This window comes from Pteropus vampyrus, unplaced genomic scaffold (assembly GCF_000151845.1).
Source record: "Pteropus vampyrus isolate Shadow unplaced genomic scaffold, Pvam_2.0 Scaffold149, whole genome shotgun sequence".
Taxonomy (NCBI): Eukaryota; Metazoa; Chordata; class Mammalia; order Chiroptera; family Pteropodidae; genus Pteropus; species Pteropus vampyrus.
Window position 1 is genome coordinate 421,555 of NW_011888930.1, and position 15,964 is coordinate 437,518.

At 33.8% G+C, this 15,964-nt stretch overlaps 1 protein-coding gene and 1 pseudogene across 2 annotated transcripts in view; one reads left to right on the top strand and one right to left on the bottom strand.

The window, feature by feature from the left end:
- The first annotated feature begins 133 nt into the window (after positions 1-133).
- ZFPM2 (zinc finger protein, FOG family member 2) overlaps positions 134-15,964 on the top strand; it is a 457,642-nt gene continuing 441,811 nt past the window's right edge. The window contains exon 1 of one of the 2 annotated variants that reach the window (XM_023536141.1): positions 134-211. The gene's annotated coding sequence lies outside the window, so the exon portion shown is untranslated. The other variant, XM_023536142.1, reaches the window with a different exon arrangement.
- LOC111745225 lies at positions 14,109-14,227 on the bottom strand (annotated as a pseudogene).

Sequence of the window (15,964 nt, forward strand, 5' to 3'; positions counted from 1 at the left end):
ATCGTGGTTGTTGTCGTTGTTGTTGCGGTTGACGTGGCGCTACTCTTGGGAGCCACTTTTAGCATCGAGGGTGAGAACTTAGTTATGCGAAAAGCTTGGTCGAGACCTCGGGGAGAGGGAGGCAGCGTCTCCAGGCGCTGGGAAACCCGCGTCTGAGTCTCCGGGTCCTGGGCGGTGCCAGAGCCACGCCGGACCCGAAGCGAAACAAAAAGTAGGTGTAAAAGTTCGCGCCTCCGCAGCCGGCGGCCGTGCGCCTCTGCCCTGCCGGCGCTGGGCTCGGGACTGGCAGGTCGCGCCCGGGGGCTCGGGGCAGGTATGGTCTGTGTCGCCGGGACGCTCCGCCGAGCGGGGTTCGGTTTGCGTCTGGCCCAGGAGGCGCGCAGAGTCCTTGCTGGGAGGGGCCGCCCGTCCCTTCCAGCGCCGAAGCTGTGAGTTCGAGGCAGCGGGTGAGCAGGAGAGAGCGTGACCTGCAGCTCCAGAGCCCCTGAGGGCCTGGGTGGCGCTTAGAGGACACAGCGGGGCAAGAGGCACCTGCCTGAAACACACACTCCCACAGAGCTCAACTCGGTCAACTTTTCTTGTCTGGGAGACAGTTCCTCCAGGGGTGTTTTGTTGCCCTGAGACATGTCTTCAACGCTTTGGCCGAAAAGGAGAAACGGCCTTATTGGTTTATTTTTTTGCCAGCCTTGTGGTGTGCCCATTTCTTCGTGTTGTTTAAAGTCGGAGAACTATAGTCTAAAAGTGATTATTGTGTAATTTTAGGTTAAGGCTATAATAGAATCTCCTCCCCGTTGATGACACTTACCCCACCCCAAAATGTTGAAAAATTTAATTGGTATATTTTAAAAATAAATCGTATCAATGAACTTATCCAACGCGAAATGGGGTCCCTGTTATAAGCAGGTTGCTACAATAAAATATTTAGATCTTTATATCCTTGTACAATCGTTACATCTCAGACATGACTCTAGCTTTTATTTAGTGAATTTCTTCTCTTAAGTTCCTATTCTATGCAACTTGAGTTAAGGCAAGGACTGGACTTAACTTTTGGCTCAAAGCAATTGTAATCAAGTAGACATACCCTTCTTGAAGACTTTCACTTTTTCAGAATAATTAGTCATGGTTTCAACTAATTAATTGCCTTTTATTTTTTTGTAGTAAATTGAACACGTCCCTTTGTTTCAATGTTGCATTTTCTAGTACAAAACTGTGTATGATAAGATATGATTATAAGCATTATTAAATGCAGATGCTTTTTAGTGCAGGGCTGTCGTTTAGGTTGTTAATAAATAATTAATATTAATTGATTGTATGGCACAAAGACCATCTGATTCTACTTGGGAATACTTTGTTATCTTCTCAATTAGCTACATTAAATTTTTTTTCTATCCTTCTATGTCCACCTCATATAATTGAAGATTAAAGCGTTGGAACTAATTGCTGATGATACACTTGTGTTATAGGTCATAAAACATTTTAGTGGCTTATTTGAAACCTGTGATTTATTAACTATCAAAAATGCTTGAAAGTTCTCTAATTTGAAAGTGAACAGATATTATACTTACATGTTTGTTCACGGTGATCTTTGCATACATATGTATTATTAATATATATACATGTTAGACTTTCATTGGATTCAATTTAGGGTCACAGCGATAATCTGTGCAAATGTGGACACGCTTCTCCCCTTGCACTGTTAAGGAAAATGAAAAATTAAAGGTCTTTGAATTGTTGTATTAGAGCAGTGCTATCTAATAGCTGTTTTTTTTTTTTTTGGTAGTGGTGGTAGTGGAATAGTTAAATGTAGTTTGACCAGCTGTAATGTCATTTGGGTTGCAGCCTATCGACATTTGTCTCCTTTTGCCTATCCAGGCATAAGAGGCAGTTTTGCAGATGGAGAAGTTTGTCTTGATACTCTAAGTCGTTACTATGATAGGTCTCTCCCTCAAAATTTAGTAGTTTATAAGTGCAGCTTTTTATTTATTACAAGCAACACTGTTGCTTTTGATATTCTGAATCAAATATAAGTTTGGAGAATATCATAAAGAGATGCTTTTTGAAACAATAGAATTTCATGCAACTAATGAAACTGCATTTTAAACTTGGAAAGGTCCAGAATCTGAAAATAAATCTTAGGCATTGCTGATAACACATACCCAATTTAGAGCAACTATGACAAGCGAAAGTCAGCTTATACCAGAAACTCTGTAGACAGTCAATTTAAAGGACAAAAAGGTTGTTGGGCACAGTTTTTTTTCTTTTACTGCGTACAGTTCCCTGCTATCTAAAATTGTGATTTATGCAGTATTTTAATATTTTGCTTATTCTTTCCCCTTGGGTGCTCTCCGGGCAGCGATAAAAAGGCGTCGCTGAAAGAGCACCATTAATTTGCTATGATGACTGGCCAGATAAGAGGAGATAATGGGAAAGATAAGCAGAGAAGATATACCATCAGAAACCCGATTATTACCATTAAAATTCCAGCCCAGCAATCTGCAGAAGCCTGATAATTCCTTCTCCGTTTCCACCACTTTGGATGATAAGGCAAAAAATAGTCACTCAGTGCTCCTTGATTAGACTGCCTGGATTTCCTGATAATACAGTGATAAATTATGTATTTTGCCCCCATGTTTTGTCCCAAAATTCAGATTTTTTTTTTCCTATTCCAGGACTATATTTTCTGCCCTCCCCTCAGAAGCTTTTTCTCCTAAGCTATTATTGTAATCCTGGTTTGATAAAAAGCCCTGATAGGACGGGAGGTGTTTGGTGTGGGAGCCATATCATGCTATCAGCCCATCTCCTCCTCGCACAGCTGCTCGCTGTTGTTGTTTTTAGCCTTATCACCTCCTGCCAATATGCCAATAAATTGCCCAGATTGTTCTCCATTCTGGGGCTGCACTGCAAAATTTATGACAGAAATGATGATTTTTTTTCTCTTACCAATGCATCTCTTTATGATTAGTAAACGTGTTGTGTGTGCAGTTTTACTGTTATTTTCTTCTTTAAGCTGTTGTCTCTAGTAATGTGTTTACTGCCCTGTGAGTCCCCACTTCTCACACTTAAGTGTATTGGCTATGGGTGTGGAAAATAATTTTTTTTTTTTTTTTTTTTTGCAAATGCTACCTAGTAATTATTGTAGAGGTTGAAAGGGAAGGAAGGAAACTCAAATACTTTATTTTCACATAAGATTAAGAAAGAGCACTCTTTTTTATATCCTTAAAGTACAGTTTCAGTAAACTTTTATATTGCTTGATGTTTTCCAACATGTAGAACATAAATGTTCAGTCTAGATCATGTGCCAAATAATTTGTGGTGAAGGAAAAAGAAAAGGTGAATTGAGAGGCAGAATTCTTTTTTTTTTTGAAAAGTGAAGTAGATATTGGGAATTAATATACACTTGGAAAGTAAAATGTTCCACATTAAGAATCATCTTGTTAGCAGTTCCGTAGATGGCTTATAGCATAAGTTGCAATCCGTTCATATTGAATAAATTACCTTTTTGTTATTAGAGATGATCTAATAATTTCAGGCGGTATGAATCCCTAACTTGGACAATGGCATTTTAATGTCTTATGCTGTTATTTTTTTAAAAGAAGTTGATAATAGTAAATGTTTTATTTATAAAGTAATTGTTTTTAAATGAGAATGTTGCATGTTAAATTCGTTATTTAGTATTTGTCACTTTGAAAATATCTGGATCATCTTTACAATCTAAAAATTATATTTTTTGAAGAAGTGATTGTGGTTATTTCTCATTGTTCTAATGTAGAGCTTTTTTTATTAGTATTTCTTGTAGTAATGTTCAAACTACAGTTTTGGGATTACTTACTGCTTTATCATTAATATTGTTATTTTTCAAAAGAGTTTGGCAATGCTATGCACATTTGAAATACGTTGGTCACTCTTATACTCAGTTAGGATGTTTTGCTTTTTACCTGCCAAACATTAACAGGTTTTTGCTTTTAAACAAATTACTCATTCATCTGAATTTTAATAATAACTAAATATAACTTTGAAAAATAAACCTTTCTCTATGGTTTATAATATGTCTCATGATACAGATTTTATTTTCTATGTTTTTGGCTCAGTAACGTTTTGGAAAACCTGTTTTTACACTAGCCATGAAATAAAGGAAAATGCATTCTGTATAAATAGTTGATTTATCAATGAAATAGATTGGTACTCATTGTAAGATAAACAAATTAGTTTATTTATAAATTTGAAATCTATTGATACATAGATTTTTTTCCGGAAAGAAATCTAAGAATGAATATTAGAGATTAAAAAAAATAGTCAAGTTTTATGATGGACGCTATACGAATCCTGATTTCAAGAGTTAAGGTGAATATGAGAAAGTTCACCTCTGAAAGATCATTAATCATGAAGTCAGATTTTTTTGTTTTGCTTTGTTTTTAAGTTCAATGTAATCAACAATGCAAATATGAATGCAGTAAGATTTTCATCCCTAGTTGCTGTAAAAGAGTTTAGGGCTAAAAGTTGGCTATATGATTTGGAATTAAAAGGGCAGCTCTTATGTTTTCCACTTCTGGTAATGTTCCAGAGCGGTTCATTTGTAAAATTATGGAGTAAGAAAAACTATGAGGTTTAATATCTGATGTCACATTATATTTTACATGGACAAAGAAGTTTGAGCTTTTTTATAAATTGTAATTCGATACCTTAGGAATAATGTAATTGTATTGGTTCAATTACAGGGAGTGTAAGCATCTCTGAATTTCACATAAGAGATCAGTGTTCATTTTATACATCAAAAGATTACCAATAAGTCTTTGTAAATTAAAATTTTATTTCCTGATCTATTTAAATATATGCATAGAAAATCTGATATGACTTGTCAAATAATACTTAAGTTGGTGCTATTAAGTTGTAAAAGAAAACAGTATAATTAGATGATTTGCTTCTGAGTTTTACATTCTACTAATTTAAAATTCATTATATATTTAAGGGTTAATGCAACGATTTATACATCAATTTATTTCTGGGTAACTGTGTGTATCAAGATATTCATTGACTATATCAATTGTCTAGTTTATATCTGTATTTATGTTCTGCCTACATAGTAGTGTGAATTAAGTTATTTAACTTTGTGTTATAGTTAAGATAACTCACTTCCCCTGTTCATGAGTGATTCAAGGCCTCTCATCCATGTTATTTCTACTGTTTGAGGGCTATTTAAGGACTAATTAGGTCTTCCTTCACATGAAAAAAAAAAAAAGAAACTCTAATTAACTCATTTTGCTATTAATTATTATCACTGGATAAAGTTTTGAGAGAACAGATAGAAGCTAGTATAGCTAATATGTTTGCTGTATTGAGATGTTTGGGACTAGATGTTTGGATTTCAAATATTGATATTTTAGCTTTTCCCGATAACCAGTGCAAATCAAGAATGGACTTACCACTTTCGTTTTAATCACTTCCTCACTTTTCGATATGTAGCTTTTGCTTAAAAGGTATTAAATGAATAAACTACTTTTACTCATTCTACAGTCTTCATTTTTACATTTCAAGAAAGCACCTTCCTAAATGAACTTTCCTTCAAAATGACATGTATTCATTTTTTAAATAAAGTGATACTATTTAGAGGAAGTTTTTTGATGTTTGGCTGAATTGTGTGAAGAACCTAAAATTAGGTTTATCTGGGAATAAAATATACTTTTTAAGAATACTTTCCTTTTTTAATGCAATATGGTAACTTTGGAGCCCTATCCTCCAAATCATGTTCCCTTGGAGTTTTTGCTACTTGCCTAATTCCGAAGGACTAGTACGACATTTCAGAACACTGAAGGTATTTTTGAAACCCTGTCTAAGTCCATGCCTGCCACTGTGCAAAATTATCAGTTCATCCCCTCACCAAATGAATAGCAGCAGAAGTCCTGTTATTTCAGACACCAGAGAATGTTTCCACCATAGATAAAGGGGTAAGTATGTGTCATTCAATAAGGTTACATTTTTAAAAACCGAAAGGCAATTAAATTAATAAGCTCAGACATGGCAATATTTGGTGTTCTAGAAAGAACTATCTCTTTAAAGGTATTAGCATAAAGATAGCACATTTGTTTATTATGCTTCCAAATCAGCTGCTAGTATCTCTGCCACAGGTAACAATTGACTTTTCAGGCTTCAAGTTAATAGCCTTGTCTCTTGCTTGTAGAGATCAATATTAGTATTAATTAATCACCATTATCGGCACTAGGATCTGGTTCTATTTGTTGTTACATCAGCAAAATATCAATATAGAAAGTGGACTCTCTGATCGTCATGGCAACTTCATCTCTTGGGTCAAAGAAAGTTTATCTTATCTGTGCATAGAGAGTGGCAAACTGTTTAGGGATCTAGTTTGAACTCTAAGAACATTGATTTAGTTTTTGTTTGTGAATAGAGGCTGAATTCCAATCACAGGGGATAGGTAAGATTTAAATATTAATGCCGAGAGGCTTGTCTGAGAGGGTGTCATAACATTACTGTCAGACTGTCTTTTTGAGATGATGAAAAGGTAGAGAAGAATTGTTTAGTCAGGATTATTTAAAGCCTTAGTAATTTATACTTTTGACAAATACTTGTAAAAATGAATATATGATAATTACTAGGTAGAATTTGTTTTGGTTAAGATTTCAGATGATAAAATAAGAGCTATTGTTTTTTTCTCTTTTATCCCTTCTTTTCTGGTCTATTATTATAATAGCAACCGTTTTTAAAAAAGTACTTTTGAGGACCAGCTTTGCTTCAGGATGGGTGTGAGATAATTAGTCCCATGTCTGAGGATAGAGTTTTGCTGTAGATATTCAGGTTCAAGGAAGAAGTATTTATGGGAATATTTTAATATTAACAAATATTCATTGCTCATATGCAAAATCCTAAAACAATACCCTAAAAAGATAGATATCTTTGAAGACTGTTTGCAAAGATGATAAAAGATCATAACTTGCTGAAGCCGGGAAATAAAAGACATGCTATTTTATTACTATTCCTAAGATATAGTGATCACTTAAAATGAACATTCTTTTTTCTAAATCAGACCATTGGAAATTCATTTTATTCTTTTTAAAAGTTATGCTAAAGAGTAAAAACTGGATTTAGGAATAGTGCCTGAAATACTCTACTCTTCGGGTTGTGGGCAATAAATAAACTTAACATGTTTGTGTGTGGGGAAACTGTATATGTATCTCATGATTTTGGATACAAAATGAATCTCGAGTGCCTGATAACTGTAACCAATGCCATATAATTACTATTCATTCCAGGCATTGTCCATGTAATAGCTGAAAGTCACCTCTTTTTATAGTCTGCAAGGCAATGCTATTTATTATTTAATATTCCTGTAATACCTCACTGGTGTAAAACAAGGAATATGTTCATTAGAGGCACTAGTATAATATTTAGTATTGAATAGACCTCCATTTGATCTGGACATCTGCCACTGACAGCTTAGTTTTATTTATTTGTGAAAGTACACTCTTTTGAATTGCTAGAAGTTATTGAATGGTGTTAGTCTGATGTTTCCTTGTACATGGTTTGGCTTTTTGTATGTCGGGTTTATCATAAACAACTATCACATACATATGTATATGTATATGATATAATAGCTTATATATAGGCTACTACAAATATATATAATTTTAATAGCCTATACAAAAGTTGTAATATGTAGCTTTTCTGCAGGCCATTAAAAAGTCAATCTAGAATTTTTAAAAAAATTTAAAATGCATCGAAAAATTATCTCTAAACGGATATTTATTACATATATATTTAATGTTATTTTTCAGTTGATTTCCTTCTTAGATAAATTTTTTTGAAGATATGAGTTTCTCTAATCTACATTTGGAAAACTTTGGTGAGCATCTCTTACTGAGACAATAAAAGAGAATTTTCAACCAGTAGACATCTATATAATGTCAGCATATATAAGATTGCTTTTAAGCTAGTTATTCGACATAGATTTTTCAGCCCTAATCTCTAAAATTCTTTTATTTATTGCAAAATTTGCAAAAGTCTTTAAACATGAGTAGAACGAAGAATTAATTACACAATCTAGAGTTAAAGACAAATATTTGTCCTTAATGGCCTAGAACTTTAAATTTTATTAGTTGTTCCTTTGAAATATTAAACGATAGTATACTCTTTAAGAAGGACTTGAAATTGCCTCTGTTGTATATTCTGAAATTGCTCTGAGCCTACAATAAACTGGGGATTAGAAATTAAAGATAGCGAGTTGGTAAGTTTTCAAATTCCATTGAGGGCCAAATTCCTCTAAGTTAATGCAAAAAGTTGCTAACAATCATATACTATTAAGTGGTTTTAAAAATAATAATAATAATAGCAAATAATAAATATACTCGCTGTTGTCCATTTCTCTCTTGCTTACTGCATTTAGATTACCTAATTCGAAAGAGTGGTTTTAAAAATTATCAGACAGTTCAATTCAAAGATCTGATTATTTATAATTTAATGATAAAAATGTGTGTCTTAGATTAATTTTAGTATATTTGACATTAAAAAAATTTAAATGAATTTTTAAAAATATAAAAGAAAAAAAATTTTCATATCACAAGTAGAAGCTTATTTAGTTTCCCATGTCTAGTGACTCCAAACTGTGAAGTGCCACGTATTCAGAGACGTCTTGCTTATTGTGTATGCTGAGAAGTTCAAATGCATTTTTTTATAAAACCCTGTGAATTCAGTGGGAATCTTTTAGAAAGAAGAGCAAATTATTTTTCTAGTTTCTCATTGTGTACAAATTAATTTGCATGGCATGCACTTTCATTCATGTCAAAATATCTGTAATACTTTGTGGTATTTTATAGCCCATACTTATATGATTAAATATGTATTTATGTGAATAAATTCTGTGGATAAATTTTATGCTGCTTTCAGAAGTCTTTCATAATATAGTTAAGTGAAGATTTTAATAAGAGATGGATAGCATATGGACAACATTGCCTATTAATGGAAATCTTATATTTATCATGAAAGTTGTTTTGATTTTAAGGAAAATCTAAAAATTTAAGTAATTGCTCCTGGCAAAAAAAGAAGACTAAGTTAAGCAAGTAGACAGCCATTTATGTTAACAAAGAGTACTTATATCCACAAAATATGTGTGTATTTGCTCATCTCACTTTTGTGTAAAAGTTATGTAACATATATTTACTTTGAATTAAAAAAATTCAAATTCATAATCCATGTCACAGTTGTCTCACCTCATTAGTTCATGTAGAGGACTATATTCTGTATACTCCTCAGTAGAGCAATGGACCAGCTAACATGGATTCGCCAACAGCGCTGATGGTTTAAATTTTTTTTTTCCAAGACTCTAGTCAATATGAAAAGATAGAAAGCGTTTTAATTTCTGTTATTTTTCTTCATTTGGGATAAAACTGTCTGAATTTGTATTGTGCGCATTTATCAATTAGATCTTCTTTCTCTTCTTGAAGTAACATCCTAAAATTCTCGTTTTGATAACCTTTCTGCCTACATTGACATAAATAACCACATTTTCCATTGACACGTGGCTCGTACCTAAAAACTCCCACAGCCAAGAGCAGACTCAGTCTGCAGGGGAGACTGACCAACATGGGGCTTGTCTAAATCTGAAATATTCAAGAGTTCATTTGCAAATATATTAGGTAGCTGCTAAAAATATCACCCCACTTCTTAACAATGTGCATCTTGGACAAACAGGCGCATATTTTGTCATCAAGTTGCTTAAGCTTCTGAAGTCAGGGCTACAACTGGGTCAGATGATAAGATGAGCACAACAGAGAACCGAAGAGAGCGTCTGATAAAACCTGATTGATTGATGTCTGGCTTCCCCACCATCACAGGCAGTTGACAGTTAGTTTGGGATCAGATGATTTGGCTTTTGCGATAGAAGATGGGGCCTGGTAGGCAAGCCTGAAGGACAAAAAGGTCAGTTTCTGTGTAGTGTCAAGTAATGCCGAGCTCCCATAAGGTGGGACATTATTAATATTTCATTCTTTCTCTTTTAGGTCCAGGCCCTAACATTTGATAGTCATAAAGGCATGAAGATTCAGTCTACAAACAAATCTGTGACTACCTTCCTGTGGTTTTTTTTTTAATGCTTTTACATCATTTATGTCACAAGGGGAAAGGGCATATTCTTATTTAATAGTTATGTAATATTTTATGTGATACTTTGCAATTTATAATGTTTTTCACATATCTTATTATAATCTTGTGAGGTAAAAAAGAATCATAACATATAATCTGGCTAAGCTTAGTATTGAAAATTACTTTTTATGGAGGAATATAGATTTCTTGAGGGGGAAAATTGTGAAATAAATTGATATAAAGTTTTACATCTAGGTATTTGAGTATTATAGATTATGAGAAGCTTAGGTGAAAAAATATTCTAGTACATAGTTCAGCTATGTCTGAATTTAGGAACGCCTTGGTTGGCACGATGAGAGAATTTCATTTTTTAAGGTCTGTGGTTAGTGAATGATCGTGATGCAATTTGATGACCTTTAACCTTGCTGGTGATATGATTATCAGAATGTTTCTTTGTATTTTAATCATGGAAAATACCAAATTTTTGACACATATTAAAATCATCTTAAAAATATTTGAGTTAGATAGTTTATATGTTACTACAGGACAACATTGTAGATGACTTTTGAGTTTGAACATAATAGGATAAATATTCTTAGAAGAAGAACAGGAAGGAAAATGGAAAGAAAGAGAAAGAGGGAGGGATGGAAGGAAGAGGGGAAAGAAGAAAGGAAAGAAAGGAGAGACTGGAAGAGAAAGAAAGGGAGAAAGGAAACCAGAATAGCTAGTTTTACAATAAAATATTCTCCAGGGTTAGCAATGAAAGTTAGTACGATTGTTACAGTATTGGAATGGAGACGGCTTGAATTTGAATTTAGATTAGGAAAGTTTGATATTCTTTGGAAATCCTTTGGGATGTTTTGCTTTTCTCTGAGTTTTAAGGATCCAAAGGATAGTTGGGTCTCAGCTAATGCTATAGGCTTAATATCAGCAAGATGAATTCTGCAAGGTGCTGCATTGCTGATAGTATAAGTAGAATACTGTATGAAAGCACTTGCTCCAAAACCTGAAGTGGTGCTCGTAATAAGTGATCAGAGAAGGGGGCTGATGGTCATTTCAGCAGTGATTAATAATATTTCCAAGAAAGGTGCCATAAGAAAACGACCTAGTTTTTCCACATACATTTATATGGAACAAAACTCTCTGTCTGTCTGTCTGTCTGTCTAATTTATTTCAGGAATAAGAAGGAATCTTTATAGGCAAGATGACAAAAACTTTTGCAGAAAAGATCTTTCAGGCAAAAGAGGCACTTTGCTGGTCCTGCTCTGATGGTCATGTTACTAATGGGAGACCAGTAGTACCATTTACTTGTGGCAGCTAATAATGGCCAACACTTTTGTGGTATCAGGGAAAAGAGAACACATATGGATTTCTCTTGCACAGTTGCTGTCTAAGTCTGTGATATACTTCTCAGTTATTCAGTAAAAATGATGTTTCATTTTAAGGTGGTGTAAACAGTTGTCAAATACAAATTACTTTGATAGTGTTTTGAGGTTTTTCTGAGTAACCATGAACAGCTCTCTAAAGTTTATTAGCTTGCTTTTCTGTGTAGACACACGCACATGCACAGACACAATGCTATAAATTGTTTAATACTTCCTTTTCAACCCCTTTGTGCCTTTAATATTTCTTTCTTGTTTCTCTGTTTCTGTTATTCTACATGGTTTTGAACTGCTTTTTTTTTTTGCATATGGATAAGGTGCATTTGAAAAATATCTATACATTGAGGAAAATTAGAGTTGACAAATGAAAAAGATGTCACATCACACAAAAAATTAAGAAAAACAGTCCCTATCAGTGAAAAATAACAATCAACTATTTGGTCAGCTAAACTGTAATTTCTTGATTAGTTCTATGGCTTTGGAAATTTTATTTAAGGAAGAGTATGAGTTTGAGATGGAGTGGCTGGATGATTAGTCTAACAGTCACTTTGATGTTTTTTTTTTTTTTGACTCTTGTTTGGGAAGTTTACATTTTGAAGGAAGTGGAACCGTAGGGTTCGGATATGGGATATTACTAAGAAGGATCTTTAGGGATTTTTTTTTTTTCTACACTGGCTAATACCAGTATTCTTTATATTGAAGAAATGATCTTTTAGGTATTACAAAAGGTGAAACAGATGTTGATTGTACGTTGTTCTTATTATCCTAAGAAAGAAAACTTCATTAACTATTAACAAATCAAGAATTTTTAGCCTGAGATTCTTAGGCTTTGAAGAGTTTTAGAGTATCCAGGCCATTTTATGCATTCAAGAATTTTTCTAGGAACAGGTTTTCATGAGATATTCATTGGGCCTCACTCCTATCAAAACTTCAAGACCACTCTAAAAAAACTTTCTGTGTAGGCATCTATACGATCACTTGTTTCATTTAAAACATTACGATATAAAATAGGAATAGTTTTATTTTTATTTGCCAAATTATTTTTTTCAAAAACATAAAAACAAAACTTAATGGCTTCTGTTTTAAATCGTCCAGTAGGTGTTCCTCACAATTAATAACTTTTTCATCATGGCCTACAGCATCCTCTATGATCTGTTCTTGCCGTCCCTTCTGATATGATCATCAATTATACCATTATGTTGTGCCACTTCCCTTCTCAATCCCTACCCAGGTTGGCCCCCATAAACCACCACATTCACTAAATTTCACTCTTACCTTCTTTTTGTTTCTTGAACATGCCAAGCTGTTCCTCATCCTGTAATGTCATTTCCCTAGATTTCCTAGCTATTGCTAACTTCTTATCATTCACTTCTCGTGTCACCTGCCAACTCTTCAGAAAAGCTTCCCTTAGCCCCCTATTTAGAGTTTTCTGTCCCCTTACATGCCTCAATTTGCACGCTAGCCCATTATCCTATTTTATTTTCACTATAGTGACATTTTTCTGATATTATCTTTATGTATTTGTTAGTATATCTACCTGTTTGTTAAATGATTTCTCACTAGACTCTAAGCCTAACAGGTAGGACCTGGTCTTGTTGACTTCTGTATCTCCAGTTGCGAGAAGAGTACCTGGCATATAGTAAACACTCAAAGAATATTAGCTCAATGAATGAATGAACAATTTTAAAAAATGGACATCATTTCCTGTGGTATATCTTTTAACAAAGGTGGTTTTACAATTTTCCACCCAAGAAAAAAAGTTATCCTCATGCCTTAAATTCAAATTAAATGAACTCCTATTTCTTTATTCAAAAGTCATTAAACAGGCGTATAGTAAGTACCAATTACATTTCCCATGTTAAGCCGTAGGGAGGTAAGAATACGAAAATGAACAAACTATGGTCTCTACCCTCAGGTGGCACATTAGGAGAAAGGCATAATTACTGTACATTATGAAGGAGAAAGGCATAATTACTGTACATTATGATATATTCATAATAGATGGAGGTATAACATCATGTGGGCACAAAGATGCTTTGGTGAGTTGGGATAAGCCTCTCGGATGAGGTTTTACTTAAGCTAGGTTTTTTTTGAAGGGTGAGTAGGAGATCTATTCAGGACAAGAGGGAATTGCATCTTGGCATGATCATCAACTTGGCCAAGAGCAAAATGGCAATAAAGAACATGGCTTTTTCAAGGTCCAGTGAGTAGTTGTGACCAAAGTTGAAAACACGTGGAAAAGAGTCACAGAATGGAGCTTGAGAGATGATTTGGGATCAGAATTTTAAAGAGCTTTGTGTGCCAAGTTAAGGAACTTGAACTCGTCCATTCATTGCAGATTTTTGAAAAACTAGAGCTTGATTAGTGTGTTTTGAATTTGTTTAATAATTAGATGGCTTTACCAAATTATAATTGAGTAATAGGAGAGGACAAGAAGCTTGTGAGCTGACAATGGGTTTTAGTCAACTTGCATTTTGTTAAATTTAACAATTATTATCTCTCATTCAACCTTAGACTATGTACTACTCTCTTTTATTTATTTTTTATTTTTTTATTTTTTAGGTGAGGCAACCCTTGGTTGACCTCAAAGATTGCAAGGGCCTTGTCAGCTTATGGTCCCTTATTTTTTTATTTTTACTTCTACAGCACCTGGTCTTCTTAGATGGTCTCCCATCCAAGTACTAACCAGGCCCAACTCTGCTTAGCTTCCGAGATCAGATGGGATCAGGCTTGTTCAGGGTAGCATGGCCGTAGACTACTCTCTAACTTTTAGATGTCGATTTAATAACACCATTGTAGCTCATGGATAAAACAATCGCTCAATGTTTTCAGTAGTTTAGTATGAATATTTTGTTGAGGCGAGGCAATATATGCAAAAATAAGTGAACAGACCAGTTTCAGTATCTTTTTAATTGAATCTGTGGTTAACTCATGAGATTATCTTTGGTAGTAGCTTACCATTCATTCAAACGCATTAGCCTAGTTTTATAACTGAAAATAGGGGAGGATAAATGTTCAGCATCAAGTAGGCAGAGTCATTTTAACTGGGATTGCCAAATCTTGCAGCCTCTTTGATAGACAACTTGGCATTTTATAGCAATTAAACTACCAGTATGCCTTTTGACTCAGCAATTCTACATATCCCATAGAAACTCTTATGTGTGTACTCATTCTAGTATGGTTTATAATAGCAAAAAAATAGAAGTTATCTAAATGTCCATTAATAGGAATGGGTTAAATAAAATTATGGTACAACTCTCAGTGTAATTCATGTTATAAAGAATAATGCAGATGTGTCCATCCTGAAATGAAAATATCTCAAAGACTTATAAAGTAAAAAAAAGTATTTCAGTGACATCTCCCTACTTGCATTTAAAAAGACGAAAGAATGAATCGATACATATATGTTTATTTTTTTTTTTCATGAAAAATGTTTGAAAAAATTATTGAGGATGCTCTTCTCTGGGAATTAGGAGTGGGAGTTGGAGCAGGGCATAGGTTTCTTTATTTCCATACCACTATCAGTGCTGTTACTAACAATAATACTGTAGCAGGGGGTAGAAAATAGTCAAGTATATATTGCTATTCTAATTAAATTTTAAATTGCTCACCTTCTGTTGGGGGTTGGGAAGAAAAGATAGGAGGTGGGAAAAATTGATAAACTATTTCATTATCTATCTAATTCAGATATTACTGTCAAAGAGAATAGCCATGTTGATATTCTTTTCTATTGTCCTTCTTAAACCTAATGTGAGACTATACCAAAAGTGAACACTCAAGTGAAGATTGAGCTCTTTTACTTTAGAGGAGATAACATAGAGAGAGAGAGAGAAAAAAAATACATTGCCTTTTAGTACTTCTCTATTCTCAGCATAGGTCATGGCTACATTATTAAAATCAGATTAAAAGTGTATGATAGTTTGGTTTTAGATAAAAGATCTATTTAAAATTTAATGTACTATTATAGGCCCTATTATTTAAAAAAAAAAAGTTTATCTTCATGATGTTGTTTTTCTAAGTTCAGAAATTTTGTCCTGATCTTCCTGAAACAGGTCATCATTCACCCATATTCAGTGTTTTACCTTCTCAGTGATTTAAGATGCCTGCTGTTTTTCTCCAGATTATTGCATGCATAAATATTTTTAATTGGTTCCAGGCCAAATATGTTGCTCTTTTTGCACCTTATTAATGATTATGTATTTTTGAAAATCTTCCAAACTATCTCATGTGTTTTTGTGGGAAGCAGCAGCAGCAGCAGTAGCAGAAGCAGAAGATGAACCTGTACATGGTATAGGCTAAAGCTTAGAGTATCAGTGGGGTTTAAGAAGGAGACTCTGAAAAAAACAAAACAAAACATGAAGGTCTTAATTCATAAATGCCACCATAAATTTTCTTTGGCATTTATTACAATGTGGAAAAGAAAATAAACTATGTTGAATTTTTGTCAAATAATTTTGAAGAAGTGGGCATAAAGTTAGGATAGAAACCACATA